The sequence below is a fragment of the Panthera onca genome, chromosome E1, assembly GCF_046562875.1.
Source record: "Panthera onca isolate mPanOnc1 chromosome E1, mPanOnc1 haplotype 2, whole genome shotgun sequence".
Lineage (NCBI taxonomy): Eukaryota > Metazoa > Chordata > Mammalia > Carnivora > Felidae > Panthera > Panthera onca.
The window spans coordinates 38,294,182-38,318,478 of NC_138352.1; the positions used below are offsets into that span (position 1 = coordinate 38,294,182).

The window sequence follows — 24,297 nt, forward strand, 5'->3', positions numbered from 1 at the left end:
TCAAACAGTCCTGGGCTTTTTAGCCCAAAAATAATCTTTGGAAATTATGATCGACTTGTGTCACCACAATTACATTTTGTTTTGTATAATTTGTATAAGAACATAGGAAAGGCTGGCATGCACTTCAAGAGGAGTTTTAGCCAAATGGTTCCATTAAAAAAAAGTTGTTCTTCAAGGAGAAAATAAATCCTTAACTCTTGGAAATGTTGGCTACTCTGAAGAATGACTTCTTTCTTTGGGAAAGAGAGTATAGCTAACAAAGGTTTTACTCTCATTGGCCCATTGTTTCCACTCTCACCTTGAACTTTCTTTGTCGTCATTTGCTTCATGGACAAACAGTGATGGGCACCTGGCTTTCCATTCCAAATTAATTATGTTGCTGCCAGTTGGGCTATGTTGTGGGTGTTTAGTTCTTCTATAAAAGGGACTTTCGTGGTATTTAAACGTTTCTATCTCTTTTCTGTTTCTGAAACTGAAAACAATGACAGACCAGTTTTTACCACATTTTATTCCCCTGGAGGAAGAAACAATAAAAGAGAAACAAAATTCTCGTTGAGAAACCTGTTCTAACGCTCATGTCTCCATCGGAAACCTTTCAGGGGTTTGTTCTGGAGGACTTGGAAGTCTTGTGCAATAGGCTGACAGGAATAGGAAGAGCAGAATTCCAATTTACCGAGCAGTGTCAGAAATCAGAATATCTCAACGAACGCAACTCGTCTACTAGCTTCCTGAGTGCACACTTCCTTTGGAGTGTTTGTGTGTGTGTGCATTTGTGCGTGCGCACGCGCGAGTGTGTGTCTATGTCTATTTTTCCCTTTTGCATATTTACTCATTGATTGATCCAGAGAAATGTGAAATGTCTGCACTGCTTTATAAAGTATTGACAATACGTCCTTTTAAATTTGGAACTGGAATTTTACTCATGGGAAGTGACATTTCCGTCATGAATTCTGACTCTCTTTTTAACCTAGAAATCTTGGAATTATCCTCAACGAAGCCGTCACTCCCACCACATTGCATCCATCACCTGAGGCTGTCGGTGCTGCCCTCCTAAATCATTCTGAAGCCCATGGTGATCCATTCTCATTGCTATCACCTTGGTTTGGGCCCCCATGGTCTGCAGCTGACAGCTTACCCTCTTATGAAAGCTTTCACTGGATCCCTTGCCTCTGATTTCCACCCTCTCCGACCCAGTCCCCACTCTGCCATTCTGATTGTGTCATCCCTTGGCTTAAAATCCTTCAATGACTCTCCACTGCTTATTACAGAGCTTCACAGCCTGTATGTTGTGTCACACAATGGGTTCTAGGGAGTGCAGGTATTTTGGGGTCATAGGGCAGGCTTGGGGCAGCAGGAATCTCAGGCGCTGCTCAAGACCACAGCCTTGTCCACTTGCTCCAGTGTGCTGTATAGATATTTTCTATTTTGTTCTTGAAAAAAGTTCCAGGGAGTTTCTGGGAAAGTCTAACTTATAAAGTTCTTTTCACTCTGGCCCATCTACCCACCTTACCCACCTACACCCCCCCCCCTTTTCTTTTTTTTTTTGCTTGGTGAACTTGTACTCAGTTTTGAGACCCTGCTCAACATTCCCCTTACCCCCCACCCCTGCAGCTTTTCCCTCTTCTGCAAACAGGATTAACCATTCTCTCCACTCTGCTCCAATACAAGCCAGCTAGGGGAAATCGGGAAGGCTCCTTAAACTCTCTGAGTCTTAATTTCCTCATTTGAAAAATGGAGATAATAATATCTGCTTTGCAGGGTTAGCATAAAGATTAAATAAAATAACATATGTAAAGCATTTAGCACAGAGCTTGGCATATAGGAAGCCTTCAGTAAATATTTGTTGAATAATAAATGGTAGCTGCTATCGTTAACTATCAAACTGTTATCAGTGCATTTATCCCATAAGTGTGCAATGGTTGTTGGTTCCTCTTTTAGGAATTTCCTGTGCACTTCAGTGCAACAGATCCTGTCCTGCTAGGATGTCAGTCGCATGAAGGAAAGGATCTGGAGCTTGTCCACTGGTGTTTCCCATCGTAGACTTCAGTAATACTGGTTGCACATTCGCTTTCCTCGTTTGGCTCTTGTGAGGGTCAAGCGCCACGAGGTGTGTGAAACACTCTGAAAATACAAACATCTTGCGAGTGTCTTATATATCTAGGAATTAACCTTTCCTTTCCATTCTTTGTCTCCTGGCCGATGCTTGGGTTGAGCTGCCGGCATCTAAACCTGCCTGCAGGCTCATGTTGCATGGGGCGGGGGTGGGGCATGTAAGTTCGGGGGAAGTCTGGTGCCCACATACAATGGTAGCACTCTTATTGGGCAGAGGTAACCAAGGCAGACATTCTAATTTGTATCACTGCCTTCAGAAATAGAAGAGACATTTATGGATCTGTCAGCTTGGGCTCTTAGGCTTGTAGCACAAATGCAGTTCTACCCTTGTTCTCCAAGCCATGGTGTGATTGTCTCTGTCAAGGAGAATCACCTTGGGAAGGGCAGGTGAAGGCGACTCCAGGGTAGGCTTCACTTCAGGTAAGAGCTGGAAGCTCTTTAGTGATCAGCTGGTCCAATCTCCTGGGGCTAAGTTAGAGAAAAGGCAATTGCGCCCCAGACAGCCTCAGTGACTTGTCCAAGGTCACACAGCCAGGGACTCCCCTTAAGTATTCCTTCCTTCCACTTTACTACAGTGTCTATACCAGAGGGAAGGAAAGAGAGAGTTCCAGGCAGAGGAAATAACAATACCTGAAAAGTATTGAGGAAAGGAAGTCTATTTAAGGGCTTCATTCATATAAATTTGGTAGCTCAGGTCTGCGAACAGAGGCTGAGAAGGGAAAATTGTTTGTACATGAAGGTGAATAAACAAATTAAGGCACAAAGGAGGCGTAAAGCCACACTGGTGCGTGTGGGTGTGTGTATGTGGGTGCAGGTGTACTTTATTATTTAGATAATGATGAGGAGGATTTTATTATATTTTTTTGTTTCATTTGCAGGAAATTTGAGTGAGGGAATATAAATAATATGAGGCTTTTAGAAAATTAGTTTCTCAACAGGTAGGAGAAGGGATTGGAGGTCGGAAGCAGAGAAGACAGGGAGACCATTGCAATCTTCTCTGCTTGAATTGATGAGGGCCTCAGCACGTGGTGATGGTGGGAATGGAAAGCAATATTACCAAGGAATATCCCTGTGGAAAAGAATAATTAAGGGATATGTTTGAGAGACACAGAGCAAGAAGAATCAACATGAGGCTCCTTAATGAAAATAGTAACAATTAATCAGGTGCCAAGGAGATGAAGTGAAAGTCAGACAGGTAACAAGCATGCAAACATCCTTTAAAACGCCAACGAGCCCAAAAAAACAGGGAATCTTAAACAAAGGAACTTCAGCTTTAATAAGAGGGATTTCTTGGCTGGGATAGAGAATCAAGCTAATTGGGGAAAGAGGAACTCAGTGGCTTTCAACTTATTATTTAAGAAATCTGTAAATTTATGTTTCCTTTTAATGAGATGGTGTTTCCTCAAATCTTAACAACCGTGCACGGTTCCTTTACTTCACCTACCCCCTCCCCTTCTCCAAGGGGAGGCAGGCCTTTCCCAAGGTTCAAGCCCTGGGTTCTAGACAGTGGGCATGTTTCATCCTGCTCACAGGATTTTCTGCTTTATGACCCTTACTTTTTCTTCTACATCTTCTCTCGCCTTAACCAAAGTCATTGGGATTTGATCTTGGAATTCCCTTCCTTTGTGATTTCCCAGGCTCTGCTGGGTTGCCTTATTTTAACACCTCTCCTGATATTGCCTTTAGCCAGCCCTGCCAGCCTCAAGATCATGAACCAAACCCTGGTTAGGGAGCCTTGCCCAGGAACTAGCATACTGTAGATATACAATAATTCTGTGTTGTTGAATGGGCGAATGAGCAAACGATGAATGGAAAAAAAGGCAGGAAGGTAGGAGGAAAGAAGAAATAAAAGGAGCAGTTTTATGCCACGCATAGATTTCACCTCTATGATACCAAAGAAGTTGGTTGAGCTGGTCTATTTCTGGTGAAAGGCAGTGCCACCTACATATCAAAGACATTATGAATCATCTACATAATTTAAGAGCCATTTTTTTTTCTAAGTAGAAAAAATAACAAGATCGAGTAGGTAGCTTCAGTGAACTGGTCAACCCATTCAGTGGTAACTCCATGTCCTTCATCAAATAGATACGGTCTGAGCCGACTGGCCCATGGAGGAGCTTGGCATCACGGTAGCTGCTGAATATACGTTGAAAGGACCCCACTGATTCGGGGCTGGCAAATTCTTGCCACGTTGCAACGAGCAATAATGAAGTGGTAACTCTCTGCCATTGCCAGCACCTCCTGGTTCCATGGCTACATCTCACAGCTTCTCTCAGTTCTCTGTTTGCCAGGGCCTCCTTCTTTTCTTCTTCCTCCTCCTCCTCCTTCTCTTCCTCTTTTCCCTCTTACTTATCTTCCCATTCAGATATTGACTTTTGAAACTCCTGGTTAAATATGGCGGATTGTCTGTGGACACGTATCTTTTATCTCTATAAACCCCATCAAACTAATAGAAAAAATCCAACACTCAAAACCCATTATATTGACTTCCATTGACACAGATCATCTCACAGTGCCAATGAACGCTCCTGTATCTGTTCTCCCACCAGACCATGAGATCTTAGGGAACGTTTCATCCTTGACAGTAATTTCAAGTTGAGAATATGCTTGGCATGTAGTAGGCATTAAATAAAGATTTGATGAAGAATCCTTATCCCTGGAGGATGTTTTATTCCTAGAATACCATTACTCCTCCCCACTCTATGGAGTCAAGGAGGATGATGCCTTTGTCAGTCAAAAGTTGTTTCCAAACTGAGTAACAGAATAACATTATCACGGTATTATACTCACTTATTGAAGTATATTATATTATTCTAATCAGTATATTATATTACCATTAGAGTATATCATATTGTTCTAATATTAATATGCTATATTATTATAATACCATTGTTTGATGGTTGTCCATTGAAGCCTGGGTGTTTTGAGCCCTTGACATATCTTAACTCCTGTGATATCCATTTGTGTGTCCAATCTGTGGTGGTAAGAGAGGATATTTATGCTCGGGGGAGGGTGCAGGTGGTACTTGGAATGGCAGTGGTACTTGGGAGTCATAAGCTTTGAGTCTGTGTCCCAAATCTGCCACTGATTTATCCTGTGACTTTAGGAAAGTCACTCTTCCTCTCTGGGAATAAGTCCTTCATTTTTAAGATGACACAGTTGGGCTAGATAATCTCTAGGATTTGTGTTTCTCTAAGACTTGTATACACCTGAGCTCATCATTAACCTTAGACTGGAGATGCCCTGTCCCCCTTCAGAGTGATCCTGAGCACTAACGCTGCCTCCTTAATTCAGGTGATGAATGTGCATCAACAAAGGCAGAGGCTAGAGACTAGTGTTGATCTGAGGGAACAGCCTGCTCTTTTATCCTCAGGCTCAGAACTTATGTGAAAAATGCCTCTGAAGAAGTTGGACACTGTTGCGCGTGGGTTTGATCCTTACTTTGTATCTTCTGCTGTTCTCTCTTTTTATGTTTTTCCAGAAGGGGAAAACTACTCAAAAGAGTCCAAGACACAGAGTCTTCTCTTGGAACGTACACCTGCTGATTTCAATGGTGTTTGTACACAAGATTGCTTGAGGGCTGGGAGGAAAATTTTTCTTATCCTTTTATATATAAAGAAAGGGAAAGTTGCATTTTTGTCTTAGCATTACTAATCTGGTCCAAGAGCTAGAGCTTTCTTGGGAATCACAGAGCCTGATTTTCCAGCCTCTGGTTAGAGAGGCAGATGGGTAAACACAGGACTGTCAGAACTCACTCTGGGTTCAAAAGACTTGGTATGAAGCTCAGAGTCTCTGCATGGCTCTGGCTCCATCTGAGACTGGGGAGGCAGCATTTCGTTAATTGGGCATCTTCTGTGTTCAAGATGCCCCTTGGCTGCCTTGGAGCTCACCTGGTCTTTTGAACTGCTTCTAGGTCTCTGGGGGAGAATTAGCCCATTTCATAGACAAGATAACTGACCATTGGAGCCGAAAGAATTTGCTCAGGGTTACAGATTAAACCTGAGATTTCAATCGTGTCTGTTTGACTCCCAAGATTGTGCTGTTTCTACGAGATCATATGTTTCCCATTCATATTCTGGTTGCTTGTAGCAATTGTTGGGTGTGTGTGTGTTTGCAGGGAGGAGGTGATAATAACCAGTATGGGGAAATGCCAGGCAACCCAATCTCTGAGCATACATTTGTCTCACGGGCAAGAAACTGCTGATTCATCACGTATTCTGTTTGCCCTGCTATGAGCAGAGACGCTAGGAGTGTGGAAGATGGAGGGGGAACTCCTTCTCATCCATTCTCGGGGAGCTCAACTCATTAGAACCCTGAAATGCAAGTTGGAGTGAGGTGGTAGACAGCCCAGAGACCAGGAGGAGGGCTGGAAGTTTTCAGTGAACACAGAGAGGAGAAACTTTCCTGCCTCAAGCTACATATCTAGGCTTCCCTTTATCCTCCGTCATCTCCCCTCATCCCCCTTCCTATACCATATGCTTTCCTTGGAGAACCATCTACTTTCCTGGTTTCAGCTCATGGATGACGTGATGACTTTTAAACCTACAGCTTCTGCCAGATCCTGCTTCTGAGTTCTAGGCCTGTGTATGCGATTCCTTTTGTATGCTTCAGCGGGTGCTCCTCAGACACCTGAAATTCAGCATGACCAGCATCGACCTCCTCACCTTTTATTTCCCCAAGTACCTTCCCCTTAAGTTTCTCACCTCAGCAGATGGCTCCACCATCCACCCAGCCACCCACGCCAGAAACCCAGGTGTCCTACTTGACTTCTTGCTCTGACTCCCATTACCTGGAATCCTGCTACACCCACCTATTATCCATGCTGCTGCCAAAGCAGAGCACCTCACTAGTCTTCTCTAGACCCTTTAGGGATCCCCTTGGCCTTCAGAATAAAGTTTAAGCTCCGCAGAGGTCTTCGGGAATGATGTCAAGCACAGAGCGGGGCAGGGGAGGAGGACGCATAAGGACCTAGGTTTGAATATCAACTCTGTAATGTGTTACATATGCGACGCTGGGCGAGCCATAACATCTCTCCAGCTCACTCTTTCCTTGTCTTTATTGTGGAACTACCAGCACTGGCATTGTAGATTTCTGTGAGAATTTAATCAGATGAGAGTAGCATGTGTAACCTGTTAAATCTCTCATTTAATCAAATGAGAGTAGCATGTGTAACCTGTTAAAAACCAGTAACATTATGTGCCTGACATGGAATGGCTTTGAATGGTAGTGTTCTGAACTGTGCTGCTACACAAGAAGCGCCATGGTGTCCTAGCTTCTGCCTCATGGGGGGATTCCAATTCATTACGGGCTTCAAGGTAGGAAGTGACTTTTCTGCCAGATGTAGTATATCATGCCTTTCCCAGTGCACAGTGGAGAACATATCACAGAACCTACCCATGGAATAACATGGCAGACATCAGAAAGGCCCCAGATGCAGAACACTTAAAGTCAGCCAAATCAAGTGCGGCAGGACCGCCTGGTCACCCCATGAACAAGAAGGGCAGTGAGAAGCAAGGACTGTACATTCTTAGCATTTTGGAGAGAAGTAAATGTATCCATAAAGGTCATTAGAAAGAACCAGTGAAGATAAGAGGCAAATCCCGGGGTTTTCCATTATTGGTAGGCAAGGAGTGGAAGTGAACTGCGGCCAAGGCAGTGTATCCCCAGAGCAGCCCCTCACACCTGGGGAAGAATCCTGACCAGACCCAAGATGTTTCCTTAACCACAATGGTGAAAGGTTATTCTTATACTTTTGAGTTATTGCTTATTTTATCATCTGGTATCATAATATACTGTATGGATGGTTTGTTATAAATAATTATGCCCAATAAAGACAGAGCTTTTTCATCGCAGCAGTGTAGACCTCTTCATTCTCAGCAAATACCTGTGTTTTCTTCACAAAATCCAGAGCTAAAAACCCTTCTAGTTACGTATGGATACCTGGATGGAAGGGCTTAACCACAATGGTGAAAGGTTATTCTTATACTTTTGAGTTATTGCTTATTTTATCATCTGGTATCATAACCTACTGTATGGATGGTTTGTTATAAATAATTATGCCCAATAAAGACAGAGCTTTTTCATCGCAGCAGTGTACACCTCTTCATTCTCAGCAAATACCTGTGTTTTCTTCACAAAATCCAGAGCTAAAAACCCTTCTAGTTACGTATGGATACCTGGATGGAAGGGCTCCTGTGTGACGTGTTAAGAAATCCCTTCCCTGGGAAGCCGATGGAATCTTTGCTTTCATAGTTTTCTCTCTTGTACTTGCCTATTACATATGCTGTTTGAAGTTTTCCAATTGTTTCCTGGTTGAATCTAGGGAGAAAGAGACTTGTCTCTATATGGGTCAGCATAGTTAGGAGGGAGAGAGCCATCCTGAGACCCCACACGGGATGGTGGCAGAGATTGCTCTGGCCAGGGAGTGTCTATGGAGGGATTTCTGGTAGGACTTGGGCAAACAGAAGGTGGAGACTTGGGCAAACAGAAGCTGTCCTTGGTGACCCCTTCCGGCGCAGACTTCTCTCACAGAAGACACGTTAGTCTTTGTGGATTATTCAGGGTTTCTTTTGTCTGTGGTTATATGTGCATGGCAAGGTCATGAAGAGGAAAAGCAATGGGGTCTGTAGCTAGACATTGGCTTGGCTTTGTGGCCCCCCTCTTTGCTTGTTGTCATGAGTTGGGTCATGTTACCACTCAGACCATCAGTTTCCTCACTGAAACTCACCGAAAGGCTATTTGAGGAATGAAGCTAGCTTAGTAATTGCTCAGCACTGTTTTGGATAAGATAATGTTAATTTCCTTCTTATTTCTTTCTCTTTCCTTCCATCCCAGACCATGAGGTGGGGGACTCTCTGCACAATATTATCCATGTCTGCTGGGCTTTCCCAAGGACAAAATTCCTTCCTGGCTGAGCAGGTGTATTTCCAGGAATGTGGGCTTTTTGAGATGTGGATTCGAGATGAGAGTCTACGGTTCTGCCCCCAGGTGGACAGAAAGACAGTAAGATGGCCACCAGGGTACAGAAGAATTTCTACTACTTCAGCTCTGAAACATTCTCACTGAAATCTGCCCTTCTGGAGAGGGCTGGAAGGCGGGGGTTTATTATGTAACATGGATTTGATGTTAGGATTTGCACACTGAGTTTTCATTACTGGGCCTCATAAAAGCAGAAGAGCTCAGTGGAAAAGATTAAAAAAAATTTTTTTTTTACAAAGATAGACAAGTCAGGGGGTCTGACATATTCTCCACTCTGATTCTTAAGGACAAAGATAAATGGAAAAGAAAGATTCTATTTTTATGCTTTGAAAGCACTTACTTTAGGTCAGGAAAATAGCCAGTCTGGATGTTTAGTCCTGTCTATATAGCCTGGACCAGATCTATCTATCTATCTATCTATCTTTCTTTCTTTCTTTCTTTTTTTTTTTTTTTTTTTTTTTGCCTTTTTATTAATTGGTTTAGCTGACCACGTAGGGAGACTTGGAGGTTGCAGGAAATGTACAATCTTGTGCGATCACAAAAGGATGAAGGAAATCAGGCCTCCCACAGCAGAGGGAAAAGTAAACAGGCTTTGGTATCAAAGAGACCTCAATTCAAGTCTCATTTCCATTCCTTACTATCTGGGTGATCCTAGGCTCTGAGCCTCAGCTTTCCCATCTGTCCAACAGGGGTAATTGTAACTACCTTGCATTAAATGGGACATTAAATGGGAGACAGTGTCTGATACCTCGTGGGTACTAAGTGAATGATTAAACAAACACAGAATACAGACCAGGAACTTACCGAGCATTATGATGATGCTGTCTGAAGAGTGCATCACAGATGGAACCCAGGGAAGGAGGAATTGTAAGCCTGCCCACTGCAGCACTTATTCTGAGATTTGTTCAGAGTAAAGGCCAAAAGAAAAGCCAGATTAAGTATAGAGCACGTTTTGTGTTGTTCTTATATATCCTCCTTTTTATATACCAAAAAGCTTTGAGGTATCTTAAAACAAATATATGGATACAATAAAAGAGGACATTCCAACAAAGCATATAAAAGATTGGGAGAGTATATATTCTAATTACTTGGCTGAGATAGTTACTGAGTTTAAGGATAAAGTTTGGGGCTTCCTGATAACAAGCCAAGAAGGGAAAAGAATGGATTAAATGATTATCATCTTCTGAGAAAACACATGATCCTAAGAAAGAAAATGTTTCCTTGGCATTACATTCCCAATGGAATTCATCACAAGACCCTGAGGCATTTATGACACTGCACCTAGTATTTGTTCCAGGGACTGACATAGGGAATGCCGTCTCCACCATGACCCTCCTACAGTGTGCTCCATGGCCTTTGTCATCCTGACCCTTGAAGAAGGAAGCCAAGGCAAGTAACAAATCATGGCAGAGTATTGGCTTGAACTTAGGTTCAGATCCCGATTCACTTTCTAATTGTGGGAACTTGTGACTTGACTTGCCTTCACCTCCTTGCAAAAGAGAATTCATCACACCACCCCCCCTCCTGTGGTGCCATTCTGTGCACTGGAAGAGGAGACAGGTGTCCGACACCCAGCTTGGAGGCTGACACAGAGGAAGTGCTTCATAAATTGGATCGGTTTTCGGGGTGCCTGGGTGGCCCAGTCGGTTGAGCATCTGACTCTTGATTTTGGCTCAGGTCATGATCTCTTAATGTTCTCAAGAGTCTCTCAGCTGTCTGTACAATACAGTGCAGATTCCTTGGCCAGACCTTCAAGACCCTATACCCTGGGACCTGCTATCCCCAGCCAGTACTCTCCAACATACACTCTAGTCTCCAGGCATCTTAAACTCTTGACCTGTCCAGGAATACATAATGCCTTTGCACAAGGTCTTCCCTCTGCCTGGAGCAACCTTCTCCTCTTCCTGTTCAGTTTCCCCTTCCTGCTCAGTCTGGCACACAAAGTCATCCATTCCTTAAGATTGTTCTATTGGTCCTTTCTGTCAGGCCATCTATCTCTAGCCCGAGAGTCCGTGTCTCTGTATCTGGATACCCTCCGTGATGCTTTCACATTCTCCTACAGTATTTTCTCTCTTTCTCTTGGTGGAGGATGGGCTCTTTGAAGCCAGAGATAGTGCCTGTCACGTCAGCATTTCCTTTAGCATGAATTGGGAGCTAGTTGTCTAGTGCTAGTTGGTGCCTCCATTGTACCTGGTACACGTGCCTGACTTCACCCTTGTAGCCGTAACCCCCACATCCGTTCATGCGGTGGACTTGAGCTCTGAAACAGGAACCTTTTCTACCTCATGTCAGCATCTTAAGTGTGTATCACCTGACCACAGTGGGGGAATGAATGGTTTTTAAGAATGAGTTAATACATTCTGGGTGAATGAATAAGTGAGGATCTCTGGATATAGTATCACCCACCTACCCTTCAATCTATTTACATTTCAGGTGCATCCAATTAAATGTAGCTCTCGGGAATTACATCTTAGGTGGGGATTAGGTTCCAATATGGTGCATAAGGTAAAAATCAAGCAAATAAAAACCATTCTTGAGAATCTCTCAGGAAGGTACCCTATTGGGAGTAGTATTTCTCAGGTCCAACCTCCTTAGTTTCTCTTCTGCATTGGCAAGGTTAATTTTCTTTAGTGGAGCCCTAGAAATAAATAATTAGCTTGTGTTTCAGGGTCATTCCGCCGAAAATCTGTATCATTAAACTCTAGACCGGGTTGGGAGCCCACAGGGAGGACCTCGAGGGAGGAGGTCATGAGGGCGTACCTGCTGGATGATGACTGGGTGGAGGCTGAGTCTTTGGAGCACAGGTGGTTAGAAAAGGCTCACACTGGAAGATCAAGGTAGACACCAAGATGGAGTCTAAGGGCAAAGACAGAAGCGGGCTAGGGATCAAGGAGCCAATGCAGGGAGACAGCATGTGTCCTGAGATAAAGGATAGAGAAACAAAGAAGGTGGATTGTAAAATGTCGAAGCAGGTTTCAAAAGCAGAAGCCAGGGGGGCAGGAGGGGAGGTCTGGGTTCTATAAGATGCCACTGTGACAACCCAAGAGGGTGCTCTAGGACGTCAGGCTTGTGTAGCTGCAGTCACCCTCCATGCATGGGCTCCCCTTGCATGGCTCTTTGTGTTGCTGCTCCCTTGGCTCGTTCAAGAAGTGGTGATTCTCAGATTCTACAAAATATTTTAATTGCAAAAGTAAAACTTGTGTTATAAAATTCAAACTTCAATATTGAAGCATATAAAATAAAAATGAAGAGTCTGTCCTACGTCCCTAGTGCCTCCAGTCCTGCTCTCCCAGGGGAACTAACCAGCGTTAACAGATTGGTATATATATATATATATATATATATATATATATATATATATATATCCTTCCATGCATATTTTAAGCACACACACTCAAACACACATTCACGCAGTGTTTTTTTTATTATTAAAAAATGCTATTGTTACCTACATTCTGTTATGTGTTATTTTTTTCTCACTCAGTGATATATTGTGGCGGAGTTTTGCATCCCTAACTTTTGCACCTGAAATTGCTCAAAGCGAAGTAAGCCCATTAAGGTATCTGATGCTGGGAAGCTATTAAGACCAGATCTTGATATTCTAAGAAAGCTTTTTTTTCCCATCCTACTCAGTCTGTTAGCCCCAGTGAACTAGAAATTAAAGATTTATGTGGCTAATTATTATTTTTTAAATAAAAACTTAAGGGCAAAGCTTTGCTGGAAATATACATGGTAATTGTGTTTACAGATCATCACCAGTCCTGAACAGCAATTCACGGTATAAAACTCAAGTAATTAGAACAATAAGCCCAGGTTAATTAAAATACTGGGTAACATTTGGGCAAGAATAAAATCCACTTTGGAGATTTTCCAGGCGCACATTCATTTTGTAGGCACTTAATTCACCCCGGGAGCTGGTGCTGACAAGGTAAGACGTTCGGTGCTAATCAGCACTGGTCCGCCTTTGATCACGCCCTGCACATTTCCCTTCTTTGGCTCCAGGACCAGCTTCAGAGAGCAGGGTCCAGCCGCTGGGTCCAGCACTCTGTTGTTTACACCTAATCTTGGGTCCCATTCTTGTGTTATTACCGCCCATGCCACTTGCCTTAATGGTTATAGGCTAGCTAATTAAAGCAATTAATCAAGCCCCCAAGAAGTTTGGATGCTATGTGAAGTTTTTTCTGCCTTTGCCCTCCATCCAGTGCTGGGGGCCCAGTTCCCTTGGAATTCTGTGGTCCCCATGCTAGTCAGAGGATCTGGCATGTTCGAATGGTTCCTCCTGCTGCCTGCAAGTGTTCAGATGAGCTCTGATGGTAGAGCTTCAAGGTCATGCCTCTGAAATGCTCTTCTGGGCAACCTCTGCCCCAGGTTGGGTGAGTGGCGCCTCTGCCATTCTTCATCGACCACACTGCATTTATCAATATCCCTTTATGTCTTTGGGCTCCATCTGTCAGACTTCGTTTTTCGTTTTGTACTTTCAGAGCTTTGTCTAAGACCTGTATACAGGGGACGCCCAATAAAAATCCACACCCCCTAGTTCCTTTCCGCCCAAAGGCTTTTGGCTAAGGAGGATAGTTAATTCAACAGATATTTATAAGGACCCCTTTCAGGTTAGGTTCCAATATGGCCCACTGCTGTGGGCACTGTGGGAAATCAGAAATGATAAGATAGGGCTCTTGCATGCCAGGAGTTTACAAGCTAGTGAAGAGATAAAGCACATTTGCAAATGGCTGTAAGACATGAATCCATTATAGGATAGAAGACCAAAGAAGGTGCCATGGACTTTCTAAGCAAGGGTGCTCCAAAAGGGCTTCATGGAGGAGGTAACATTTTGGCCAGGCTTTTGATTTTTATGAAACTGATTTGGATGCAGAGACCTGTGTGTGTGTGTGTGTGTGTGTGTGTGCCTATATATATAAACTTGTAAGTGGGGCAAGGAGAAGAGACTGAGATGCTTGCAGGAATAAAACTTCCAGCACAAGCAAAGGCACTGGGTTGCATGTATGCAGTCTTGCATTCATCACAGAGATCAAATATTGTTGGGGCAGCAGCTGGCAGCCCAGGTGGTGTCCTGGGTTAGGATGGACCCTCTGCAACACCGTGGGGTAGGTGAATTTCAAGTTCAGCCTTCCCTAGTTGCCTTCATCTTTCCCTTTTAGGGCATGCCCCTCCTATCTTCCCATTTCCGGAGAGGGTCTTTGGGTTTTTGGGCTTTCCAGCCTTCCTTAAATGCCCATTCTCAAGAAGAGATCAAAACTCTCTTTTCCTATGTGAGTTTGGGTTCCAGGCTACCTATTATCACTTAGTCTGCTTTAGCCTGGAACTGATTTCACCTACTACAGAGCTGGGAGGGGGATGTGGTACCAGAACAAGGTCCCAATGTGCACTAGGCTTTCTTCTACTTCTAGGAACTGACCAAAGGAGTAGGTTTCCCTCCCTACTGCCCTGCCTCATTTGGTCTACATTTCATGGTCACAAAGTCAAATTGTCTTCCAGGGGACAAGCTTGCTCAGCTTTTGCTTCTGGTTTTCTTTCTCATTACTTTAATTAATAGAGCAAATAAAGATAGCAGGATGCCTTTCTAAGACTGAGTTTGCTTTTCTTTCCCTTCTCTGCTCAGTGAGGGTCTCTGACTATGGTGAGCAAGGTAAGCCAGTGCTGTGGCTCCTGGAGGGGGGCTGTGCAGGGGCACAAGAGGGTAACTTCCCATGTCTCAGGATGGTAGCAGGATAGCCCCAACCATAAATCTGGAGCATGTCTGTGGGAAGGACTGAAACGGCTGATTATTTAAGAAGTACAATTCGTGCAGCCAGTAGGGACAGTTTTGGACAAGCTCAGCACAGACAGAGTGGCCGCCCCACTCTTCAAGAGTCCACAGTGTCCCACATTAGGGGGAGGAGCAGCTGCCCAGGATTATCTGTTGGGCTACAAGGGACCAGCCGATCACAGTACAGACCATCCCAATGTGGACAGGGCAGAGTCTGGGCTTGCCCCGTGTTAACGTGGGATACAGCCCATCCCCTTTCCTGGTCTATGTAAATGCTAGGGATTTGGAAAAACTCTACGGGGGGAGAACTTGAAAACAACAAAACAGACTCAGAATCCTCAAGCAAAATAATCCTTTGTGACCTGGGATGTGGGCCTGGGGCTTTCACGGGGCAGTAAAAAGCAGAGGTCGTAGGGACCGTCACAACACCTGCCCCAGCCTGGTGTCTGTGAAAGTGTCGTGGTACAATCAGAAGCCGGACATCTTCCAGACAGACACTTCCTACCATCTAACATGGGTTCTCTATAAAATTCACTCGTAAATCTTGAGTCATGCTTTTTTCAAAGGAGGAGCTCTGTGGCTGTATTTTTTTGGTAAATGCGGTTTTGTTGAGCCATTCATTATTTCAGCCAGTGGGCTTAGAGCAGCCAAGTCTTTCAAGCTTTAAAAGGTCTAATTTTTTATTGGGACAGCTCTTGGTGCGTCATTGTTACAGGCCTAGAAATGGTGCGGGTAGTAAGGGTTTTCCAGGCCGGCCTCAGCCTACTGGCTCACCTTCCAGTTGGAGAACCTGAGATGGAGGGAAGGTGATGGAACTTCCCGGAGTCAGGGAGTGAGTGAGACAGGGCTGCAGTGGGTGTGAGGGCAGTGTGGAGCCGAGACGGACGATACTCTGCTGGAGGGTTTTCTCGTAACAAGCACATTGTCGTATTGGCTCATTCTGGCTTTAGAGTTGGCTGGATTCCATAAGTAACTTGCTTTCCCGTGTGGAAGCCTGAAGTCATGATGTGTCTGTTCTCTGTTTGAGCTCCAAATATCCATTTGTATTCTCCTTTCTCTTCCTGGCGATGCGTCTTTCATGACCACTGAAGGTTCGCTGCTCAGAAAATCCTTTCCTGTCACCCCCAAGAGAGTGTGTGGCTCTCTGTACCCAGTGTACTCTTGTATGCCTGTCTTGCTCGAGGATGCCATTAAGTGCCTGTCATCCTTACTCTACCTTGAACTCATGATAGGCAGGGCCAGTGGTTGTATTTCTGTGTCTGAGCACCTAGCACATAGTAGGCATAGGTAAATATTAATTGAATGAATGCATGTGCATTGTTTCTTTGGGCCTAAGTGTAATATTTTATATTTAATAAATGCATAGTTAATTTCTGTTAAAGAGCTACAAAAACTTAGTCTTGTACATTCTCAACGTGTCAGACACGGAGGCAACGATTTTATAAATGCGGAATCTGAGGCCCAGAAAGGGAGTTGACTTATGTAAGGATGCACAGCATTTCCATATCAGAATTAAAACTTGAAAACGGGGCCTCTATGGAAATACAAAGCACTGCTTATTATTTCTGTGCCACCATTTGGAATATTTATTATTTAGTTGCATGAAAATACATCTTCTTATATTCCTTTGAGCATAAAGAAAGATTAAGGATTATGTTTATTATTATGATTTTGTGTCTTCCTAACAGAAATCATTTTGCTTCTTGCTGGAAGTTAGGATCAGAAATGGCCATTTCCCAGTCTTTGAGGAAAGCAGGTCATAATTACTTTCTATCAAATTTTTGGTAGAAATAATCCCCTCTTACATGGGGACAAGATATCTACTGAACTTTCATTACACATTTTCTTCTCACTGAGTTTACAGTCCCCTTGATGAGAAGCGTGATGCCAGCTTAACTAGAGCATTGAAAATGTGCTGTTCTCTAAGTCATCAGCAGATTGTGGGCACCATGGTTTGGACCAGACATCTCACAGTGTCGGAAGTTAGGGAATAGCAGGAACAGTGGCCAGTATTGAGTCTCAGTCTGCCCAAGATGTCATGGCTTCCCCTTTAGCTGTCTGGAGCCCAGGAAAGACCACCATGGATCCATGATCTGCCTTCTACTTCTAGAGAATGACATATGACAGAGGAGGGACAGGCCCAGAATGAGTCAAGAGCAGGGGCCTTCTCTTGTGAATCTGCTCCCGAGGACTTGGGGGTGGAGGAGGTGGGTTGGGCTTTATTTCCATCGCTGCAACTCTGGATCCTGGACTTCAGATCTTGGGAAATCAGAGCCTGAGCTGGGCTGAAAGTGGGGCGAAGTCAGCTCTGTGCGTGGGTGAGAAGTGAGTCTGAATCACCTCACTCTCCCTCCTGAGTGACAGGAGAGAAGCCAGCAGGAAGTAAGATCCAAATGTTGCCAAAATCCAGACAGAGAATCTTGTCCGCCCAGCCCTGCCCTTGTGGTTTTCAACAAGACTCTTTCCCTTAAGCAACTGGAGCTGTTGGTTTGCAGTTCATGCCAATTCATTGCAGCAAGCCTCTATTAAGTGCCTGCTGTGTGCCTAATTAATCCACTGGGGTGATGCAAGAGAAGTAGAGGTCTTGACCCCTGCTTTCCATAGACTTACCATCTAGTAGAAAGATTCATTCATTCATTCCACATTTTCAGAAAGCCTACCTTATGCTTTATACAGTATTAAGTAGTGAAGGCAGTGATGGTTAAGACATAGCACCTCCCGTGAAGCATGCCAGGTCTGATAGACTGATGGGGGAGACAGGTGCCTACAGAATGAGTGAGAAGGGCTGGGAGAACCATCCAGTGGGGCAGAAGCAAAAAGGAGGGGTACCTCACCCAGCCCAGGCTCAAGTTAGAGGAGGTAATATTTGAATAGCATCATGAAGGATGAACAAGAGTTAGCGAGTGAGGAAAATAAAATTATGTGTGTACCGTGCAATTTTAGGAGCCAAAATCATCCCCTATTAGTGGGTAGGGGACGGTTTAATGATTCGTGGGAATAAAGGACTAGAGCATTTGAAACTGTAACTATCTCTGGCTATACCCACAAATAACTGGAGAATAATTAAAAAAAGAAAAACATAACAAAAAAAATAACAGAACTCTCACATGCTGCTGGTAGGAGTGTAAATCGGTACAACTGTTTTTGGAAAACTGGCAGTATTTGCTAACGCTTAACATATGGCTACCCTATGACATAGTCATTTTACTCCCAGGTATATATACCCAACAGAAATGTATGCCTGTGTTTACCAAGAGTCATGCATTAGAAGATTCACAGCAGCGTTATTCCTAATAGCCACAGCCTGGAAAATGTCACAGTGACCATGAATGTAGAATGGATACATAAATGGTGCTCTATCTGTAGAGTAGAGCACTGTGCCACAGTGAGAATGAATGGCCCACAGCTATTGCAACAATATGGATAAGTCTCATACAAAAGTGTACGTGCCATATGACCCTATTCTTTAAATTTTTTTTTAACGTTTTATTTATCTTTGAGACAGAGAGAGGCAGAACATGAGCCGGGGAGGGGCAGAGAGAGAGGGAGACACAGAATCCGAAGCAGGCTCCAGGCTCCGAGCTGCCGGCACAGAGCCTGACGTGGGGCTCGAACTCACAAACTTTGAGATCATGACCTGAGCCGAAGTCAGACGCTCAACCAACTGAGCCACCCAGGCGCTCCTCATATGACCCTATTCTTACAAAAAAGTACAAAAATATAGGCAAACTTATCTATGCTGTTAGGAATGAGGATAGTGGTTATGTTTGGTGGGAGTAGGAACCGGAGACAAGCATGGAAGTAGGTGCTTCACTGGGGTCAATGATGCTCTACTTCTTGGCTTGGGCATTGGTCATGCAGAGGTGCCTGCTTCTGAGAGCTCAGCCAGCTGTACGCTCACAAGAGTGCACGCCTTGTGTGTGCACCAGGCTTCAATAAAGAGTTGCAAGCCACCTGTAATGCTGGGAGGGACTGACTGTATGTCAGAGGCTGACTATAAGGGCTGTGGAAGGGTGGAGTTCAGAAAAGGTCCATGGTGAATTGGGTCCTTCTGGGTGCCTCTTCTCTCAGAAGAGTGGGTAATTAGAGGAGGCTTGGCATCCTTGTGTTATTAAATCAAGCACTTCATTTTCCCACAAAGGAGGTCTCTTCTCATCCATTTAACTTTTGCAACAGAAATTACAGATACTTTAGGAATGGGGCTGTGAACAGAGGAAGGTTTTATTTTTCACATGGTTAAGTCTCTGTCCATTACCAGTGGGTGGCTTGACTCTCTGTCCCTCAATGTACACATCAGGAAAATGGGGTAACAATCTGGGACTGTTGCTCTGAGAGTTGTTGCTGATTCACTTCTAACCCCAGCAGGATGAAGAATGTGAGGAGAGCATACAAATTCTGGAGGTCATTGTATTCTGATGTGGGGGCGTGGCGGCCAGGCGTGCCTTATCTGCTTGAAGATGAACAGAATCAGGATGCCAATCTTCGTGCCTGCTGCATCCCTAGGAAGCTCTCATCTCAGCATTTTACATCATCCCCTGACATTTGGCCAACCCCCTGAGCCCACCCTTGTGGTCTCTTCCTCCCATGAAGACAGAGGTTCTGGGACCCAGCAGTGTTCTCAACAGCACACGGGCTGTTTCTCTCTCTTTCCTAGAGAAGAAAGCCAGGGCAGAGGCACGTGAGGCTGATGTTAATTGTTCTCTCAGGCTCCTGGCATGCCTACTGCCCTCCTCACTCCAGATGCCAGGAATGTCACAAGAAAACCACCCTGGAAAGCCATGCGATGTAACCTACCATTGTCCCTGACAGCCCAGGATCCCAGCTTGGCCTAGAGCCACAGCAGAGGGAGAGGAGAGAGAACAAGGCTGAATGTAGACTTCATTTCACCTCTGTGCCTGATGCTTTCTTCCGACGTCTTTTTCAGCATCGGGCAAGTATGTATTGAGTACCTGCCAGGGCCCAGGCACTGGAGATGCTACAGCAAACAAACAGACAAAACTGGACCCTGACTCCATGGAGCTCACATTCCAGTGGGGAAAATAGCTGTTAAACAGATGTTCACACATATGAATAACAACCGGTTGTGTGATAAATATGGGAAGAAAGAGAACAAGGATATCTGAGAGTGTATAATAAGGTGACCTAGACTGCTCTGGGGTAGTGAGGGGTGGCTCTGGAGAGGACATGACTTTGAAGCCAGCTCCTGAAGGCTAAACAGGCGTTACTGGCTAGAGAACATGCAGGGAAATGTCCTAGGCAGAGGGAATAGCTTGTACAGAGGTCTTAAGGCAGGAAGGAGAACGGCATCCAAGGGAGCTAAGAGAAGGTCAAGGTGGCTGAAGTGTGGTGCGTGAGAACAGAGATCAGCCCAAGAGCCAGCTACAGAGGTAGCCAACACTCAGACCACAGAAGGCCTTGTGGGTTGTGGAAAGAATTTAGAAACTGACTTAAGAGTAATGGGTGTGGCTATTGAAGTGTCTTAAGCAAAATAATGATATGTGTCTATTTGTGTTTGTATTTTATTTATTTATTTATTTATTTATTTATTTAATGTTTTATTTATTTTTTGAGAGAGTGAAAGCAGGGGAGGGGCAGAAAGAGAGGGAGACAGGATCTGAAGCGGGCTCTGCACTGATAGCAGGGAGCCTGATGTGGGGCTTGAACTCACAAATGGCGAGATCATGACCTGAGCCAAAGTGGGATGCTCAACTGACTGAGCTACCCAGCCGCCCCCATTTGTGGTTTTAAAAATGTTACTCCAGCTCGTGGGCAGGCAGTGGATAGGTAAGGGATGAAAAGGTCCAAGCAAGATGAGTAGGAGGTCATGGCCTTGATACAGGCAGAGAATACGGCAGATTGGATGAGAGGGGTAGAGGCTGTGACAGCAAACAGTGGAGAGATTAGAGCTACAATTTGGTGACAGAATGGCTAAGATTTAATGACGGAAGGGACGGGTTAGGGAGACGGAGGTGTTTATTACGTCTGTGCATGATGGGTGTGTACAACTGGGTGGGATGGCTGACATGGGGAAAATGAGGAAAGCAGAAATGTACAGAAAATTCTAAATTCTGTGTTTATCTTAATCCTTGGAGGGGCTCTGCCTCAATAGATAAGAAAAATGAGATCCAGAGTGGTTAAGAAACTCAGCCAAGGTCACAGAGCAACAAATCATAGCACCCAGGTACTTCATAGCTGATTTCAGAGGCTCGTGTCTCTTAGACACCACATTCCTGCAGCCCATCACAATTTACAGAGCAGTTTCAAATACGTCATCCCAGTTTTTATTTCTACCAGGACAACCCTATAGGGTAGATGAAGCATATGGCATGATACCATTTTTATGGGCAAGGAAATTGAGGGCATTAACTTGAGCAACGTGTTTGAGCTGTAACTGGTGTGGACAGGATTGGAACTCTGGTCTCTGTGACTCCCAGAGCCTGCTTTTCCCACCGTCACCCCTCGCTGCTGAGTTCGTAAATGCTGGTGTCAGATCAATTGCTTGGTGGACTAATATTGGGCAATTTTATTTAACCTCCCTGCTCCTTAACTTCCTCACCTGTAAAATGGAGAGAATAATACGTCTCTCGGGCTTGTCACGAGTGTTCCATGAACAGATTGTAACGCATTGAGCATAGCGCCTCACACAAAGCGTGCGCTCAGTTCTCATTCGACAGGAAGCTGTTACCGAGCATGCACTTGTTGGGCCAGGCACCCCCTTTCCCTTGAGGAAAGGCAGCGGCTCCCACAGCTGCAGAGGGCCCCAAGCTGCTGACCAGCTTTCCCCCAAAGGACATCCTTCCTGTGTCTATCAACCTCCCAGAAGGACTTCGAGTTTCCGTTCTCCCTGCTGGACTCCCACCGCCACAGACAGCCCATTGCGGAGTCTTGAGAATCCTTCCTCAATGACTCCTTTCTCCTTGCTCTTTTCTTCCCCATCTCCTGCGATGCTCCGATTCAGACTCATTTCCCTTTGCCTGATCCTCCCACAGCAGCTTTCAGCTGCCCTCCCAAGTGCTTGTCCAACGAGGTTTGTAATCTCTTGGGTCTTCTCATGGTCTACACAGCATCACCACACCCCTTCATCGAGAAACCAGGCACCTCTGCAGTCTCCTGACAATCTCTTTTGAACTCATCTCTCAGTGCTATTCAACAGGGACCCTTGTCTCCAGTCAAAAAATCCAACCACCATCTCCCAGTGTGTTACTCATAATCCTCTCACCACATTTCTGGTCACATCATCCCTCAGGCCCGGAAAGTCCCCCTCTGTCCTTTCTTCTCCCCCCACCTCGCTCCCCACTTTTTAAATACAATTTTTAAAAAAGTTTATTTATTTATTTATTTTGAGAAAGACAGAGTACTCAAGCTGGGGAGGGGCAGACAGAGAGGGAGAGAGAGAATTCTGAGAAGGCTCCGCGCTGTGAGCGCAAAGCCTGAGGTGGGGCTGGATCTCCCGAAACATGAGATCACAACCTGAGCCCAAATCAAGAGTCAGATGCTTATCGACTGAGACACCCAGGTGTCTCTCCCCCTTGAGGCCCCACTCAAGTCTCACCTCCTTTGCGAAGCTGCCCCTGATTCTCTAGGCTAGAAATCTCTTCCACCGATCCTCAAGGTGTTGATGGCATTTTCCAGGCCTTGCGGGCTGCAGCCATGATGCCCAGCACAGCACGCAATACACAGTATGGTGCCCATCCATCACCACCACCTATGATATCTCTGCTTTTGGTACCCCTGCTCCTATGATCGAGCCACCCAGTCTTCAGTGGGCACACACGATCCTCACTTTCTCCCTGTCCTATCCTTTAGAGAACTCATACATTGCTCTCCCTCAGGATTCCCTCTCAATCACTCTCTTTGGCTCTCTGTTCTCCCCTCCCCATGGAGCAGGAAGAATCAGGCCAAAGAGCTAAAAAAGAAAACCCTTGTCTCCACCTGCTCCTGTCTTCAATACAGTTGTTGTTTCTGAGGTTGTTGCTTTTTTTTTTTTTAAATAGAGATTCAGCAAACCCTGTGATACTTTCTGATTGCTATATATACATATATTTATGCATTAAATTAGTCTCCAGGGGATACCCTGCTAAATATAGTAATTATGTGAACCAGAATGTTTTCAAACACCTTTCCCTCCTTGCTATTTTTCCCCTTTCCTGGAGCTGGGGGTGATGCTGTTGGGAAAGCTGGGTGGAACCTTGCCCTATGGGCCAAATGCTTTCCTTATTTAAGAATAAACTTTTTGAAGAGGCGCAAAAAAGCTCAGAATCCAAGGGAAAATAATGGCGGAGATGCTTAGGTGATGAAGTCAGGACAGCATGCAGTAGTTGATAGAGTCGTGGAGCTTTGAACTCTTCCACCGTCCCCTACTAATGGTATGACTGTAGGAAAATCCCTTACTCTCTTAGGACCTCAGCTTCCTCATCTGTGAAATGGAGGCATTAAGACTTACTCTGCAGAGTATTTTAGGATCAGGGATACATATATGCACAGTAGATAGTAGGTATTTGTGAAACGGTGGCCATTAGTGTGATTAGGCTATTAATTCCTCCTTGGCTGAGAAGTTCATTAGCTGTACGGCTGTGGAGTTAATGGGACTCTCAGCCCACAGTGGATAAGGAAGGCCTAAGCTACTGGGTGTAGCATCCAGACCGAGAGTCACAGCACACCAGATCAGGAAGGAATCTTAGAAGTCCTCTGGGGAAAGCTCCCATTCTACAAATGAGAAAATTAAGGCCCAAGTTTCAGAAGTGGCATGGCCAAGGTCAAGAAGTTCATCATTACAGCCTGGTATCTTGATCGATTGCCCATATAAGTCCCTTACATGGTAGTCAATTATATCTTAGTGGCCACTGCATGACCTCTTTAGAGAGGCTTTTCTTTCGACATACAAACTTGGAACATGAGAATTTGAGTCCAGGCCTTGGCTTTGTCCTTAATAGCTGTCCCTTGACTTTGGACAATACATGTAGCCTCATTCGGCCCCGTTGTTTTCACCTTGCCAATGGGCAACGTCATCTTGGCCTTGTAGGTTTGTGAGGATCAGAGGGTTTTATAAGTTTGTGGGCCTATGCAGAACAACCCAGGTAGGTGATTGTACCTGTCCTCTCCTTCCAGAAGGGAGTTGCCTTCAGTAGGGAGAAGGAAGAACACATCTGGGACAAGGAGGAAAGGTCCTGTCCTCCCACCCTCTATGAGTTAGGCACACATGAGTTCTTAGAGATCCTACCTGTCCCAATGGGAAAGCGGTGGGGTTCTCATCATGGCTCCACACCTGGGTTACTGTGTGGCCTGATATCAGTTACTTTCTCTCTCTCTCTCTCTCTCTCTCTCTCTCTCCTTAAAACTGTAAAAGGGAAGTGGTTGTAGGACCACATGGTCACTAAGTCCTCATCCAGCTGTGAGCCACGCTCCCCAGCTACTGAAATCAGCACTGCCCATTATGAGGT

At 44.9% G+C, this 24,297-nt stretch overlaps 1 protein-coding gene and 2 long non-coding RNA genes across 5 annotated transcripts in view; 1 reads left to right on the forward strand and 2 right to left on the reverse strand.

Annotated features, from left to right (window-relative positions):
* On the reverse strand, nucleotides 1-24,281 carry LOC132688590 (uncharacterized). 3 transcript variants are annotated; one of them, XR_014136068.1, is made up of 5 exons: nucleotides 24,078-24,281; nucleotides 11,851-12,009; nucleotides 9,895-9,984; nucleotides 8,289-8,430; nucleotides 1-472 (listed from the first exon to the last, which is right to left on the reverse strand). It is a non-coding gene; the product is annotated as an uncharacterized LOC132688590 (long non-coding RNA). The 3 variants fall into 3 exon arrangements; XR_009614606.3 differs by lacking the exon at nucleotides 1-472 and having other exon boundaries at nucleotides 8,220-8,430; nucleotides 11,851-11,946; XR_009614605.3 differs by lacking the exon at nucleotides 1-472 and having other exon boundaries at nucleotides 8,220-8,430.
* Nucleotides 1-24,297, reverse strand: part of ASIC2 (acid sensing ion channel subunit 2) — a 1,018,759-nt gene that overhangs the window by 279,556 nt on the left and 714,906 nt on the right. The window lies entirely within an intron of this gene.
* The window catches only part of LOC144614323 (uncharacterized), a 143,811-nt gene that overhangs the window by 7,389 nt on the left and 112,125 nt on the right, over nucleotides 1-24,297 (forward strand). The window lies entirely within an intron of this gene.